The 14,022-nt window shown below is 40.1% G+C and overlaps 1 protein-coding gene across 1 annotated transcript in view; it reads right to left on the bottom strand.

Moving 5' to 3' along the window:
- The window catches only part of LOC150078090 (uncharacterized), a 44,926-nt gene extending 34,608 nt beyond the window's left edge, over nucleotides 1-10,318 (bottom strand). The window contains exon 1 of the mRNA XM_090384316.1: nucleotides 10,205-10,318. The gene's annotated coding sequence lies outside the window, so the exon portion shown is untranslated. The remainder of the gene's footprint in view (nucleotides 1-10,204) is intronic.
- Between the last annotated feature and the right edge of the window lie 3,704 nt (nucleotides 10,319-14,022).

Genomic DNA, 14,022 nt, shown 5'->3' with positions numbered 1-14,022 from the left:
TCCACATCATCTGTTATTCTCGCATCTAATATTACTTTCGCACAAAGATCTTCCCCAGCTTCAGTTAAATGAGATAGTCAGTGCTATTACCACCAACTGTTACCACACCACGTTTTTCCTGATTTAAATCAGTACTTATATAGTTGATTAAACTTCATTTTGTTTATATATTTCATATGAAGTACCCCATGTTCTTCACTCGATTAACAATTTCAAAGAATCACATTTTTATTGATTAATTGGTCACTCATTCTTTTGATTATATACTTCAATTATAACTTCCTGATACAAACACTGGCCAAAAAAATACGAACCTTTATTCAGTATACAATTGGACCGCCTTTGTTTCGACTAACAGCAAGTGTGCTGCGCGGCATGGATTCTATGAGGTTTTTTAGTGCGTTTTGGTCTCATTGTAACCATCCTTCCAGCAAAATATCGTGCAGCTGAAACATAATGGAAGAAAGATGACTTCGTTGCCAAATCTCTCTCCAACATATCCCACACATCCTCAATAGCATTGAAATCAGGTGAAAGCGGGGGCCAGAGAAGATGATGGAAATCCGTGTTATGTTCTCAGAACCATTTTGGCACGAAACTCTGTTGCATTGTCATCCATAAAGCGGCCATCACCTTCGGGATAAAAGTGTAACTTTTCAGGGTGCAGTAGATTTGATACAATGTTCAGGCCCTCCCTGAATGACATTCGACCTTCCACCAGTTGCTGGATTCAGTCCGTTCGGCTAAAACATTCCCCATACCATGATGCTTGTGTTGCCAAGCAGGATCCATCGCTTCGTGAGGTTCTCGCCACGCTCTCTGTCTACTATCAATGCAAACAAAGTGTATCGCGATTCGTCTAACCACATGACTTTCTTTCATTGTTCCACTATCCAACCACAACGTTAATCTTTTTCTGTTTTTATATGCAAATAGTACGGGTTGAAGTAGGGCAGTTCTGGGCTTGATGGAATTCATATTTTATTTGCCGCTCACTGAACATCCTATTTTTCTGTACATTCCTCCTTAGAGAGTCTGATGACTTTGCTCTTGAAGTATTGTTTTTCTACCACATTTACGTCTTTGAGATGTGGAAGAACCGCCTATTTCCAGTCATTAAAAACCTTTGGGATGGGATTAAAAACATTTTGGCTCCTGATAAGCACGTACCCACGATAAGACCTTTTTCAAAATCTGTAAATCATGCGTTGTACCCAATCTGGCTTCAGATTATTGCAATCCAATATGCAGTCTTTATAATCAATGAGGCAGCACGTCATCTCCTTACTTCATAGTTTTCTTAGCATTTATTCGCATTCTTTCTGTCTGTGACTCTAATACAAAGTTTCTTCTTTTTTTTGGCCGGTGTGTGTATGCAGAAACTTGTTTACTTTTGTAACTATGCTTCAAGATTTCATCATCACTACTGCAGCTTTCGAGTTTACACCACGTTATTGAACAACCCGAAATTTTGAGGAATAAGCCACGCGAAAGGTATATGGTTCCTGAATAAGAGGTATACGCACTATATTGTCACAAGTAATCGAACACCTATCTGTTTCAAAGAACATTCTATTGAAGCAATATTTAATAAAGTGTTGGCCCGTCTTTGGCCTTATTTAAGACATCCTCTTCGGCAAACTCCAAACCATTTTCTGATAACATGAAGTATTTTGGTCCATTCCTCCTTCGACACAGCTGTCAAAATTCCAATTTTGATCGGGGGCGAGGTTGGCCGAAGATGAAGTTTTTGTTAATCCGAAGGGTGCTAAATAAGGTTAAGAGCTTAATTCTAAGCAAGCCAATGAAACTTTTGCACACCCACTTCTTCAGACCAAGTCACTACAGACTGTGCAGTTTGACATGGTGCACTACAATGCTCAAAAAGAAAAGGAACCCTCCCCTACCGTTGCCGTATTGGGAGCGAAATTGTCCGCAATGTCCATGTATTGAATGATATTCATTATTACAGGAAACGAACAATAGCCCAATCCACGACCTCAGAGTGACTTAAACACGCCATCAGATGGGAAAAACGCGTCAACTTTTTAATGTTCTAAAGACTAATTACGATAGATTGCAGGGTACCGGGCAATTCGACATTCTTTTGTGCGCAACCCTTCGGTAAAGTCGGAACTCAAGCAAGCTCCTACATATCGTCCCTTGTACTATTATCGGTTCCTGTCGCCTCCCCGATCTCCTAGTTGACAGCAATCGCTGAGGACTTTTGGGTTCTACGGACCCACCTCTCCCGAAAGCCCTCTGATCTCTTTCCGTCAATTTCTGCGGAATACCCGAACCTTTCTCGGCTGTAGCGGCCTATGACGTTTCCATTTGGTGATTACATAAGCCACCACTGATGTAGGATGTTGTAATTTTGTTTAATGGCACAAACCGATTGATCGTTCTGTTCGTACTTAGGCACAACAACTGATCAGAAGATGAAAAAAATCAATCATTTCGATAATGAATGCAATTATTACAGTATTTTACTCTGATAACTCCACTTGGAATATCGCTAAGTATATCTGCACCTATCTAGCGTATTTCTGATTTCCTTATTCTAACGGAAACGAAGTTGTTTTTATACCTATTACGGACAAGTGGCTGACGGTATGGTTCATTTTGGCCTAAATCCCAGGTATGTCGACAGACACATACACACTGAATGACCACTGAATTATGACCACCTACCTAATACTATGGTTGGGCCACCGTTCTCACGGAACAGCAACTATTCGCTTAGATACGGACTCCATCAGATGTCTGAAGACGTCACTAGTGATCTACAGACGTCTTCAGATCCATGCTGCTGGCTTTCCACAGTGTCGGAATAAATTATGGTTGCGTGTCCATACGCCTCACTTCCCGTTCCAAAATATCCCAGAGGTGTTCAACTGGATTAATATCAGGCGAATTTGGAGGCTAACCAAGATGGGTGATATCTTCACTGTTCTTTGATCCTCTCGTGCACAGTCAGTGCAGGCCCGAAGACACGCGCATTAACGTCTTGGAAGCTCCTGTTTCTGTCCGGGAAACAATGCAACATGGCAGGGTGTACATGGCCTCCTTAAAGCTGCCGGTAGACCTCACCATTGAAACGTTTGACCATATCCACCAGAGGTACTAGTTCTTGCCAGCAAAACATGCCTATATTAAGTGGCCACCGCCATCTGCCTGGATAGTGCGCACCATGCACAATGGGCCCATGGACTCGTATTGCTTGCGACACAAGCGAAGGTTTCCGTCGGAGTGTTGCATTGACATTGTATGTGATTGCCTGTGGTGGCACCTAAACAAGTGCCAATCTTCACTATATAGTCTGTATTAAATGAAATCTAAAAAAAAAAAAAAAAAAACAGGCTACTCTGCCACCAGGGGGGTAAACCCACAGGGGATGCATGCCACCTGGTACCCCGTCCCCCCAGGCTCATTAGAGCTCAGGGATGGAGAACCAGGCGGCAAAAATTACTACTTTACTAACTGTGCATCAAGCACCAACTCAGTTCCGAATAGATGGAGTGCAATACCACTGGGAGCCGTCACCCCCTGGTTGCCCACACCAGGAGAGAAAAAAAAAAAATAATAAATAAATAAATAAAAATTTAAATAAAATAAATTTTTAAATTAATTTAAAAAAATAGAATAAATAAAAATAACAAAAAAAATTGAAAAAATAAAAATTCCCTCATTCATCGCAAAGAGGGACTAATCCCGCCTCAGCCAACTCTGATGGCAAAAAAAAAATCCTCAAGCGAGGAGTGTGGGAACACACGCAAAAAAAAAAAAAACCTAATTCCCGACCCCCCAAACCCTAGACATAATCCCGCATCAGTAAATTCTCTGATGCCAGCCAAAAAAATAAAAGTGTGTGTGTGTGTGGGAGGGAAGTTAAAAAAATATAAAATTTTTAAAAAAAATTGTAATTAGATAACAGTACCTGTTCATTCCCTCTATGTGGGTCAGGCACATGAGTATCGAGAGTTATTCTTAACTGCTCATAAATTTGACAATCGAACAGCACATGATCTCAAGATTCTAACGCTTGACAAATACAATGTGGATCAGACTCCTATCCTAACTCGCATAACTTACTTCTCACAGACCCATGACCAGTTATTAATTAGGAAGTTTCCATATTCATGTTAAACCACTTATTTTTCTTATGATCAACATTAAATGTCACATTAGGTATAAACATTCTAGTCAACTCTGTCTCACTAATATTCCACCTATCTTGCCACATACTAATTAATTTAAGCGCTGTATTCCTCTCAGATATCGCCTGATCACTCCCAATATCATTAGGAATGTTCAAAAAAAGTTACTTGTCTACCCTTCCTAGTATAATAGCTAAATGCCCTATAAACAATATAAAGATCTAAAGGAAGAACCCCAGCAATAACCTGCAAGGATTGGTGGAAACAGTTTACACGCTCTCACTATAGTTAATAAGATGGTTCTCTCCAAAGAATTTATTTTATTTCTAAACTTAAGTTTTAACCCGCCTAAACCAATCAGATGAAGCGTATGACACGATAGGCAAAAATACGCATTTATAATACAGCCAAAGAACCTTCTTACTCAAACCCCAGTCTTTCCTTGTAATTCTAACTATGGAGGCTGTGAAATTTCTACCCTCGTTTGCTAAATATTCTATGTGGGCAGTAAAATGTCATCTAATACAACTCCAAGGTATTTAACCCGAAGAACATGAGATATCTGCTTATTAGCAATAACTACTTTAGGAGGTCTATTGCAGTCGAGCCTACCTTTAGTAAGCGTCATAACAGTTTTATTAGTAGAAATATTCAGTTTATTGTCGAAAGCCCACTGAACAAGACTATCAACAACTATATCTATTTTATCCTCAATTTGCTGCCTAGATTTGCCCTGCACCAGAAACACCAAATCATCCGCGTAAGCTACCTTATGGCAATCAGACTTATCATTAGCTAACCACAAATTTAATACCAAGTTCCAGAACACCGGGCCCAGCACCGATCACTGATTTTTCTGTCACACAGGTCATTTCTAATGAACTTATAAATTAAATCAGGACACTTCGGCAACCTCAAAGATAGTAGAACACTTAAACCATACGGTGTCGAATGCCCCTTCAAAATCGAAGGGGCATTCGACACCGTACATAGCCAATACGTACTTTTCGTTAGAATTGCATACTAAAATTAACTAAGTCATTAATCGCACCTTCAGTAGAACACTCCCAGTAAAACCATACTGACCTTTAAACACAAAATTCCTAGCTGGAAATAGTTTCCAATCAGTTATAGGCTTGCCCAGCTTCTGAATAAGCTTCAGGAGGGCCGATTTCCAAAATGAAAGAAAAATCCCCTTTATTAAACATATTCAGTATAACAACATGACAACTTCAACATTCTCATAATACAATTGTTTTCTATTGCATCCAAACCAGGAGTAACATTTAACCTGAAACCCACAGTCATCAACTCGTTGGCATTGAATAAAACTGAGGTATTATGGCCGCGGTGTCTTATTATCCTCCCTAACCTTTTTTCTATGTTCTGTATCCTCAACGTCACAATCCGTCAAAAATATCTGGTCAGTGATAGTCTTAACAGTTAGTATGCCAGTCCGAGAACTCCCTATTATCAAATATAAGTGGTAATTAAATTATTAATATTTAACAGGCCCCACGGGTCACTGTTGCCAACTGCCTGGACCAAATCCTGCCAAGCTTTGAGTTTATGTGAATAAATAGCCTTGTGGTACTGTTATCTCTTAATCCTAAACAACTCCCTACTAACCAGGGCAACAGCGTCACCCTGAGCTCTTAATCTTTGACACTTCTTCCTTAGGCTAAACACTTCTGCCCTTAGACTGGATAATTCCCTAGACCACCATGGTACATTATGAGAGAACTGTTCTCCTCCTAGCAGCACAGCTCATAGCATTTTAACGAAACAGGCCTACGCGCTCTGGATTCATTAAGAAATTTATTATAGTTACACATTTGTACGCTCTGTGTGTAACTATAATAAATTTCTTCATAGCATTTTGTTGAAAACCACTATAACAGTTTTCGGCTTAACATGCAATGTATGAATCACTTTAGCAGTCATTGGAAACCCAGTCACCTTAAATGAGTTGGAAAACACCCCAACATATGGCTCCTGTAAACGCAAGATGTCAAAACCTTTATCAGTCATGATAATCCTGGCCTCATCCATTACAACTCTAGATCTCCGACAATTTAATTGCGTACATTTCAAAGCAATGCCTGCAGCATCGCTGTCAATGTGAACAGAATAATTATTATTCATTACTAATACGCGTACTAGCAACCTCCATAGCTCTAAGAAACTCAGGGAATTTAAGATCCCTTATTGAGTGATCACAGTTTCTTCCACGTCTTTGTAGGCTGATCCTTGTTTTGACAGTCATTATGAACATGTCCAGTTTGAGCACAGAAAGGCAGAAGAATGCCCATATCCTAAACAATTAAAACACTTTGAATTCACCTGAAAATTAATCTGTTAAACTGTATTTTCAACATCAAAAGCTATACTTTTTGGACCTTGAGTTCTGCATTATAGTAGGAATCGGATTAGTAGTAGTAAAATTGAGAAAGTCCTTTTCCTCTTAAGAGAAAAAGGACTTGAATTTTACTAGTGCTGATAAATGGACCAATGGTATTATAGGCAGGCTAGTGAAGTTTTTAGAGGCCATGTCTTCAACCAAATCACTACAGGATGTGCAGTATGACATGGTGCTTTACTGTGCTGAAAAAGAAAAGGAAATTTCGCCATAGATCCAATTTTTTGAGAAGGGATCCATGGAGAAATTATTGTTCACACACCCAACTATCCTCATAAACTAATTCTATTTTATGAGGATAGATAGATGTTCCAAATGGATTCAAGCATTTAAAACGGTAATTGCAGAAATTACAAAAGTACATCCCGCATTCCTGGAATTCAGCTGGGAGAGTTAACTATTAATATACACATACATCGACCAGATTAGACCGACTTTACGGATGGATTGCAGGGCCTAACTGTCGAATCTTAGTGCATTCGTGGACTATTTTCCTTCCAATGTCAGTGCTGGAGTCAGTATCTATGGAAACGCCTTTGTCCTTAAATTCTCTACGTCTATATTAACATTGGTGTCCATGCTGTAACTATTGCATTCTTAATTTATTCATTAGTTTAAATTTATGAGGTTTAGAGAACCTTTTAACCCAATATCTCCAATATTTTCCCTTCTGCAAAGGATTTTAAGGATGGTTTAGTTGGGTCCATTCCTTCCAATCCGCTTTCAAGTTTTTTTAGCTTAAAAGCAGAGTTTTCGAATTTATTCCCAAGTACGCATGCTTGCTAGCTAATTTTATTTCTTTCATTGAAAAGAAATATTTGAAACTCTAGTAAACATTTTCTTCCTTTGACCTGATGTGCCAATTTCAATGTCCTGTACTTTCCAGATTTCTTCAGTAGCTCGATTCTGCAGTTTTACAATCATCCTTCTGGGTGTCAATTTAGGAGATCTTGAAATAAAGGCAGTCTCGTAAATTCACCTGCTTTTCCAAGAGATTGATCTAAAACGTGGAGTTCTTACCACCACTTTTAAAAAGATCAACCTCTGAGAAATCCTGATTCATTAAATAGTGGATTCGAATCCCGTTGATGATGAAGAAACCAAAACCTGTTCCGAAACCTGAAACAGACCCTTGACTTGTATTGTCATAATGTCGCTTACTTCCGATTGGTTGTCTGTGGCTGCTGGAAAAAGCGACAGCTGCACTCAATCGCCTGTTCAGTCATGCGTAAACTTACGTTGGGTAACCCAGTTTGACCTATTGATTAATGTTTTGGCTTGGTTTACCTGTCTGTTTTTAAAAATTTAAAAATGAATAGAAAGTACGTTAAATGGACCAAATGGATTCAAGTATATATTCACAGAAATTGCGACGAAATGAAAACGAATAAATACATCACATATTCCTGGAATTCTGTTGGGGGGAGTTAGTTATTAATACACACATGGACAAGATCGAAGCAACAACAGCAACCTGGAAACGAAACCAACAAGCCAGTTTCATAACTTTATTGCTGTGTAGTGGGATCGTACCTTCTTTACAAAAAGAAGAATGAAACTTTAAATAGTTAAGAACTTTATTTTCTCACGTGTAAATCAACTTGTTTGAAAAGCGTGTTCTTTTGATATATCGATATGAAACAAAGAAGAAGCTCAATGTCTTTTTTTTTTTTTTCAGATTTTATTTAAGAAAAGACATTGATCTTCTTGAAAGTGTCCAACAAAGACGGCAACTCGCATTGTGAGATCAGCAAAAGGGCGATCTTAAGAGGAAAGACTCCAATTATGTGGACTACAGAGCTTGGCAACCAGGCACCTCAAAGGTGACCTGAATGAGGTTTATAAGCTCTGACAGGGGTTTGCAAAATGAAGGCAGACATTTCACTATTGTAAAGAACTCCAGACCTAGGGACCATAAATCAAAATACAGGGGAAGAAGCATAGATTACATTGTAGGAAGTTTTATTTTAACCAGCGAGTTGTTGATTGCTGGAACAAGTTTCTTTCGCAGTGATTGAGGCTGACGGTTCATATTTTTTAATTCTTTTGATATTTTAGCTTCATAAGTGCCCGCTATTGATTTCAGAAAGAGCGCATATGGTCATAAACTTTTCCCATCACTGCCTGCAGGTATTTAATGAACGCTGTTTGACTACCGCTCAGCGACCCAGGTGTTCTAGCGTCCAAGTGGTTTGGACTGTTTGTGTGCTAACATTACATTGATCCTGACAGAATATAAGCCTAATGGATAGACAAAGACTAGAAAAAGTTCTGGAGGAAGTAATTGTACGCCGGTTTCTCCCTCAGTCCCTTCCTCAAACCACACCTCGTTTTGGAAAAACAAGCGGTTCCTATTGCAGTGTGATACCACTTGGCCTACCCACCTTATCGGCTTGCTTTTAGCGTCAACTATTCGCACACATTCCTCCCCTCTCGGCAGGAGGGATTGTAGGGGACTGAGCAACTCAAAGACAATTACCAGTAAAGATTTTATGGTCCGCAGAAACCTCACTGGGCTTGGAATTTATTCTCTTGTCGCCTGCTTTGCCCGTAAGGGCTAAAAGGGGTCTGGAGATGGTTACAAATGTTTCAGTCGCATATACAGACAAGTGGTTTTCTTGCAATTGCTCGGAAGATAAGAGAAAAAATTTTTCTTTTTCCATAGAGATTTGGAGTTAGATTTTTTGGAATAAATATATCTATGGAAATCTATTTATGGTTATTAAACCAGAAAAGGGATATTTGTTGTTTTCTCAACTGACTTGGTGCGAATAAAAATATTCTTTTAATAAATGCAATATGCACATGAGTCCAATTTGGACTTTCTAGTTCGAAATTCTCAAATTGAAACGAATAAAAGAAGTCCAAGATGCATCCAGCTTCACTTATCAGGTATTTTCACCACAGAAGTACTTTCTCCACTGTTACCATAGCTACCACTTGCTAAATCGATGAAGAAATAAATTCGGAAGTTGCTGCCCTCCACGTTGCTCCAGTTATGACATAAAGTACCAGCACGACAGCACAGGTAGGTCAAGGATCAACTTGTTTACGTCTACCCGTATGCTGACGCCGACTACTACACCTATACGGATTTTCAAGCAGAATTCTTTAAGGACAATAGAAAGGAATGATGACACCTAACACATAAGGGGCTTCCCACATCTGAGACGCACAATCCTCCTTAAGGGATAGAATATGTCTTTGTCACGCAATTTGTCTACACCGCTCTGTCCGATCGAAGAACTAGATTCTGGCAATCCCAGATAATGGATATTGATAGCTGGTTAATACCAACGGTTACTGTTGAGCTTGGTGGGGGGAGGGATACCCTTGCTCGTCCCTCTTTTTTGAGAGATGTCTCGATCCGTGTCTAGCGCAGACGACCTGCATTAAATATTGGTACGTATAATTTCCACTCTTTGAGAAAGAATCTATGGTTAAATTATTGTCCACACACCTAACTATCCTCATAAAATATTTCTAAGGTGTGACATTACGGATGAACCTCAATTTCGAGCACCTTGGTAATATTTTATGATCTTGGCCAGGTCAAATGTCAGTCACTCCACCTTATCAACTCATACACTCGGAAATCTCACATATCAAACTTAACGCCACCTACCTTCATTTTCCTATCGCTCTTCGTGCATCCTAGTTTCCCTTCATCCCCTCAGTGACACATGCTAAGGAATACGGAGCTTGCACGCGGCTGGCATATCACCGTAGCTTGCGCACAGTGGGTGGACGTGTGTGGCTGTTAGCCGTCAGTCAAACGTGGTGGCGCACTCCTTGGGAGAGGTTCACTCTGTGGCTGAAGGGTGGGAGACGGTAACGCACGTGTGTTTACTACAGCTGGGCGCATGAAAGGCACACACACACACACACTCGTTGCCGGTGCTGAAACGAGGAGTAGCCAAGCGTGGGAGCACCTTTCATATCTGAACAGGTGTCGCTCGACGGATCCGCTGGCTGCGTGTTGGAACACAATTGAAGCCGCAGATGAAAGAACTCGCCACCCCACTCAAGAGGGACGTCTTCAAAAGTTCACCTTGGAAAGTGTCCTAAGGAGTGCGTGTGTTCTTCCATTAGGAAATTGCATATTTTCATCCCGCAAAATAGACAATTTTGCCTTGGAATGTACACTATCCTCCAGCATGTATTGGGAGACTAAATCAAAAAAACTTGGTTGAAAAAAAGAAAAATTTTAATATCAATAGTAAACATTATCCCTGTGGGCTACGACATCAACAATTCCTGGGGTCACTTTCTACAAGTTTCTGGTGCATAGAGACTGGTCCAATCTTCCTCTTAACAAAGGAGGCTTCTTCTGGATCTCAGTAATAGTTTTTCCAGTAATAATGTTTTCAAAAACATCCCTATGTGACAACCCAATATCAAATCCTGAGCAAACGGCGCAGTTGTGGGAAATCACCGGTAGCGCCCCCCACCCAAACACTATACCACTATCACATCCCTTTTGGAAGTATCGGAAACTTTCTCTTCCATTGACCAATTATTGAGTGCGCATACCTTTTATATCCTAGTTTTGAATGGTACCACCATCAACCTTTCACGTGACCTCTGGAATTAATCGTTACTTCTCGTTGGGGGAGGAAGGGGATACATGGATGCAGGTGAGTTGGCAGAACTTCTCTTGGTTGGGGGAGGGGGAGTTTACAAGAGGATAAGTTTACAAGAGTACAAGTGATGTTAGTAATCATTTGACGCGGAGAAGGAAAGCCTGATTCATTTGATTCCCTATAGCATGAGATTCTTGAACATTTAATCTAATTAATCCTAAAGAGTAGAATCGCCGTCTTCTTACCTCCCACATCGTGTTTCAAGTCCAGTGAATGATGGGGAGAATTTTTATAGGCCTTTTTCACAACGTTGACGTAGTTGGTCTCATGGTTTTTTCTCCCAGAATCTCGGGTTTTTCATCTAGCAAACAGAAAATCGACCACAGAACACATGCAATTCTCAAACAGTATACACGGACCAATATGGCCTTAGTCGCTGAGGCTCTTAAATCAACAACTGACATAGTAATCGTTAATCAGATGGAAGTTTCCAGTCTAGTGAAAGCGTTGATGGTTGATGGATTTCTCTATTACTCTTTAAAGATAGTGGTACTCCAATCGGGAGGAAATACCACTGAAATAAGAAAATGGGATAATGAGGTTGTCTTTAAAACCTGTGCTCTGGAGCACAGGTTTTAAAGACAACCGGAGATATTCCATCAGCACCTGGAGATTTCTTGATATGAAGGTTGGTTCGAAGTTCTAATCTCTTTCTCTTTTTTCTTGGAAAACGTTGAATGGGATATGTTCGGTGTGGTAGAAGATTTACCAAGATCTTCAGTGCAAGAGTTAAAGGAAAAATAAGTTGCTAATAGGTCAACTGTCTCTTTAGATGAACATGTAATGGGACCATGAGGAGGTGGAAGTAGAGATGGAAAAAACTGGCGATTATTGCTTTGGTTAGAACCCAGAAGGCGCTACTTTATTACATTAATCGATTCTCACGGAATAATGCAGAAACATAAAGTAAAAATTGTGAGCAACCATGTTTACTACCCAGTTTGCAATTTGAACTCAATTACACTACTCGCAATTATGTCTTATAAATTTTATCTTAGTAGAAAGAAAATACATCTTGATAAATATCTGTTTATTAACTAATAAAATTTATAAAATAAACAAAAGTTTTATTATTCACAATTAACTTAAAACATTCCAAGTTTATTTGTTAATTTTTAATAAAAAATCGATATTAAATGATCTCTTCTTAGCTGATTTTAGTGCCAATTTAGATTTTTTCCTTTTATAATAGTGTACAGTGGGAAAGTGGATACACCACGAGACTCCTGGGACTAATTATCGATCCCCTTGAATTCCCGGATATCCTCAGAAGAGGAGTTAGGAGATAACCCTCTCCCTTCAACCCCCCCTACCCCCTTTCACTTCCTCCTCTGCAATATTAGTGTATTCTGTGGGAGCTCCAATTTTCCCCCTTATAAAAATACTGGTGTTTTATTTTCAATAAATGGCTGCTTTGTGGTTCTTTGTATTTGAGGCTACCGCATTGGTCGAGCCCCGAAGGTGACTAATGCAGGGGAAGGAGGCAAAAATCTGTCGTTTCCTGCGCTTACTTCCGATTTATTCCCAGCGCAGCGTTTTGTTCCAAGAAAAAAACTTCTAACACACCCCTATCCCAGATCGATACGCTAACTCCTGCGTAAAATGACACCGATATGCTAATGTCACGTGATCTTTCAGACCCACTTTGGACCGTCTCCAGCGACACGATGAGTGTGAGGGACACTGTTGTTGCTAGTGTGGGTTAGTGTGTTACATGGCAACCGTCTCGAGCAGAAGTTGGCCACTAGTGGAGCGCTAATCTCAACAGAACTTACGCCATTATCAAACGAGGCAAAGTAAGGAGGGAGATGGAGGGGGGGAAGAGTAGTTCAACGCCTACATCCGTACGGAAGTGACGTCGGAAGGTAGTCTGCTGCCTGTCCGGAAACGGAAACATTTAGAAACGTCTGACAAGGCTAAGCGTGCCGTGAATAAGGTCACATAGCCACTATCGTATGTACCCGCACGATATACCCAATGGGGGTTACCGGGGAGGAGGAGGAGGGGGGAGAGAAAAATACAAATCACTTTCCATTTTTGCTCGAGAGTCAGTCGAAAAAAAAAGAAGAAATCGTATGTAATTGTGGTGGTGAATTTCTTTCAATCTTGCGTTTATTCGCTTTTAAATTTGGGGCACATCGGAGTGTCACGGCACTCTTTGGTGGATCTCTGGGCTAAACTGTGGAGATATTCTGCGCCGGTTGTAGGTCTCGCATTAATGCTTCGATCCTGTGATTCCAATTTATTTCTCGGTCGACGAAGAGATAATTAGTAATTAATTAATTAAAATTCATTCTAATTAGTTACCAGCGCATTATAATTACTCGAGCAGAAACTAAGCAGCGGGCAAAGGGAAGCTCGGAAATTAAACGCGTGTGTTCGATTAATAAAAGGGTGTGTTCTATTTTCCACTGTTTAAATTATTCTCTTTCACGAGCGCCTGAGTAGCCATGGAAACCATGGCTACTCTATCAGATTCCGTTGCTTCTAGCAACCGTTCCAAGATGAAATTAAACTGACACATTCTGTAAAAAAAAAAAGAAAGAAGAAAATAATGACACTAATATTGATGAACGCATGCGCGGTAGCCGGCAGTTAAGTGAAAAAGGGGATGAAATAGGGTGAACCAAATCGATGATAGGGCGTTACAAAGAAACAAAAGCGCACAGCGGTTGTTGTAGGTCAAGTTCTTGGACGGAAAGAAGGGTGAGGTGAGCAAAGATGGGGGAAAGGGGGGAAGAATTAACGATGGCCAGTATTGCACCACAATGTCATCAGAATTACAACCTCCCCCTCCCCC

The sequence above is a fragment of the Mastigoproctus giganteus genome, chromosome 11 (genome assembly GCF_048544385.1).
Source record: "Mastigoproctus giganteus isolate SK-2022 chromosome 11, ASM4854438v1, whole genome shotgun sequence".
NCBI lineage: Eukaryota > Metazoa > Arthropoda > Arachnida > Uropygi > Thelyphonidae > Mastigoproctus > Mastigoproctus giganteus.
The sequence above is the reverse complement of the archived record's forward strand: the minus strand, read 5'-3'. Positions and strand labels throughout refer to the sequence as shown.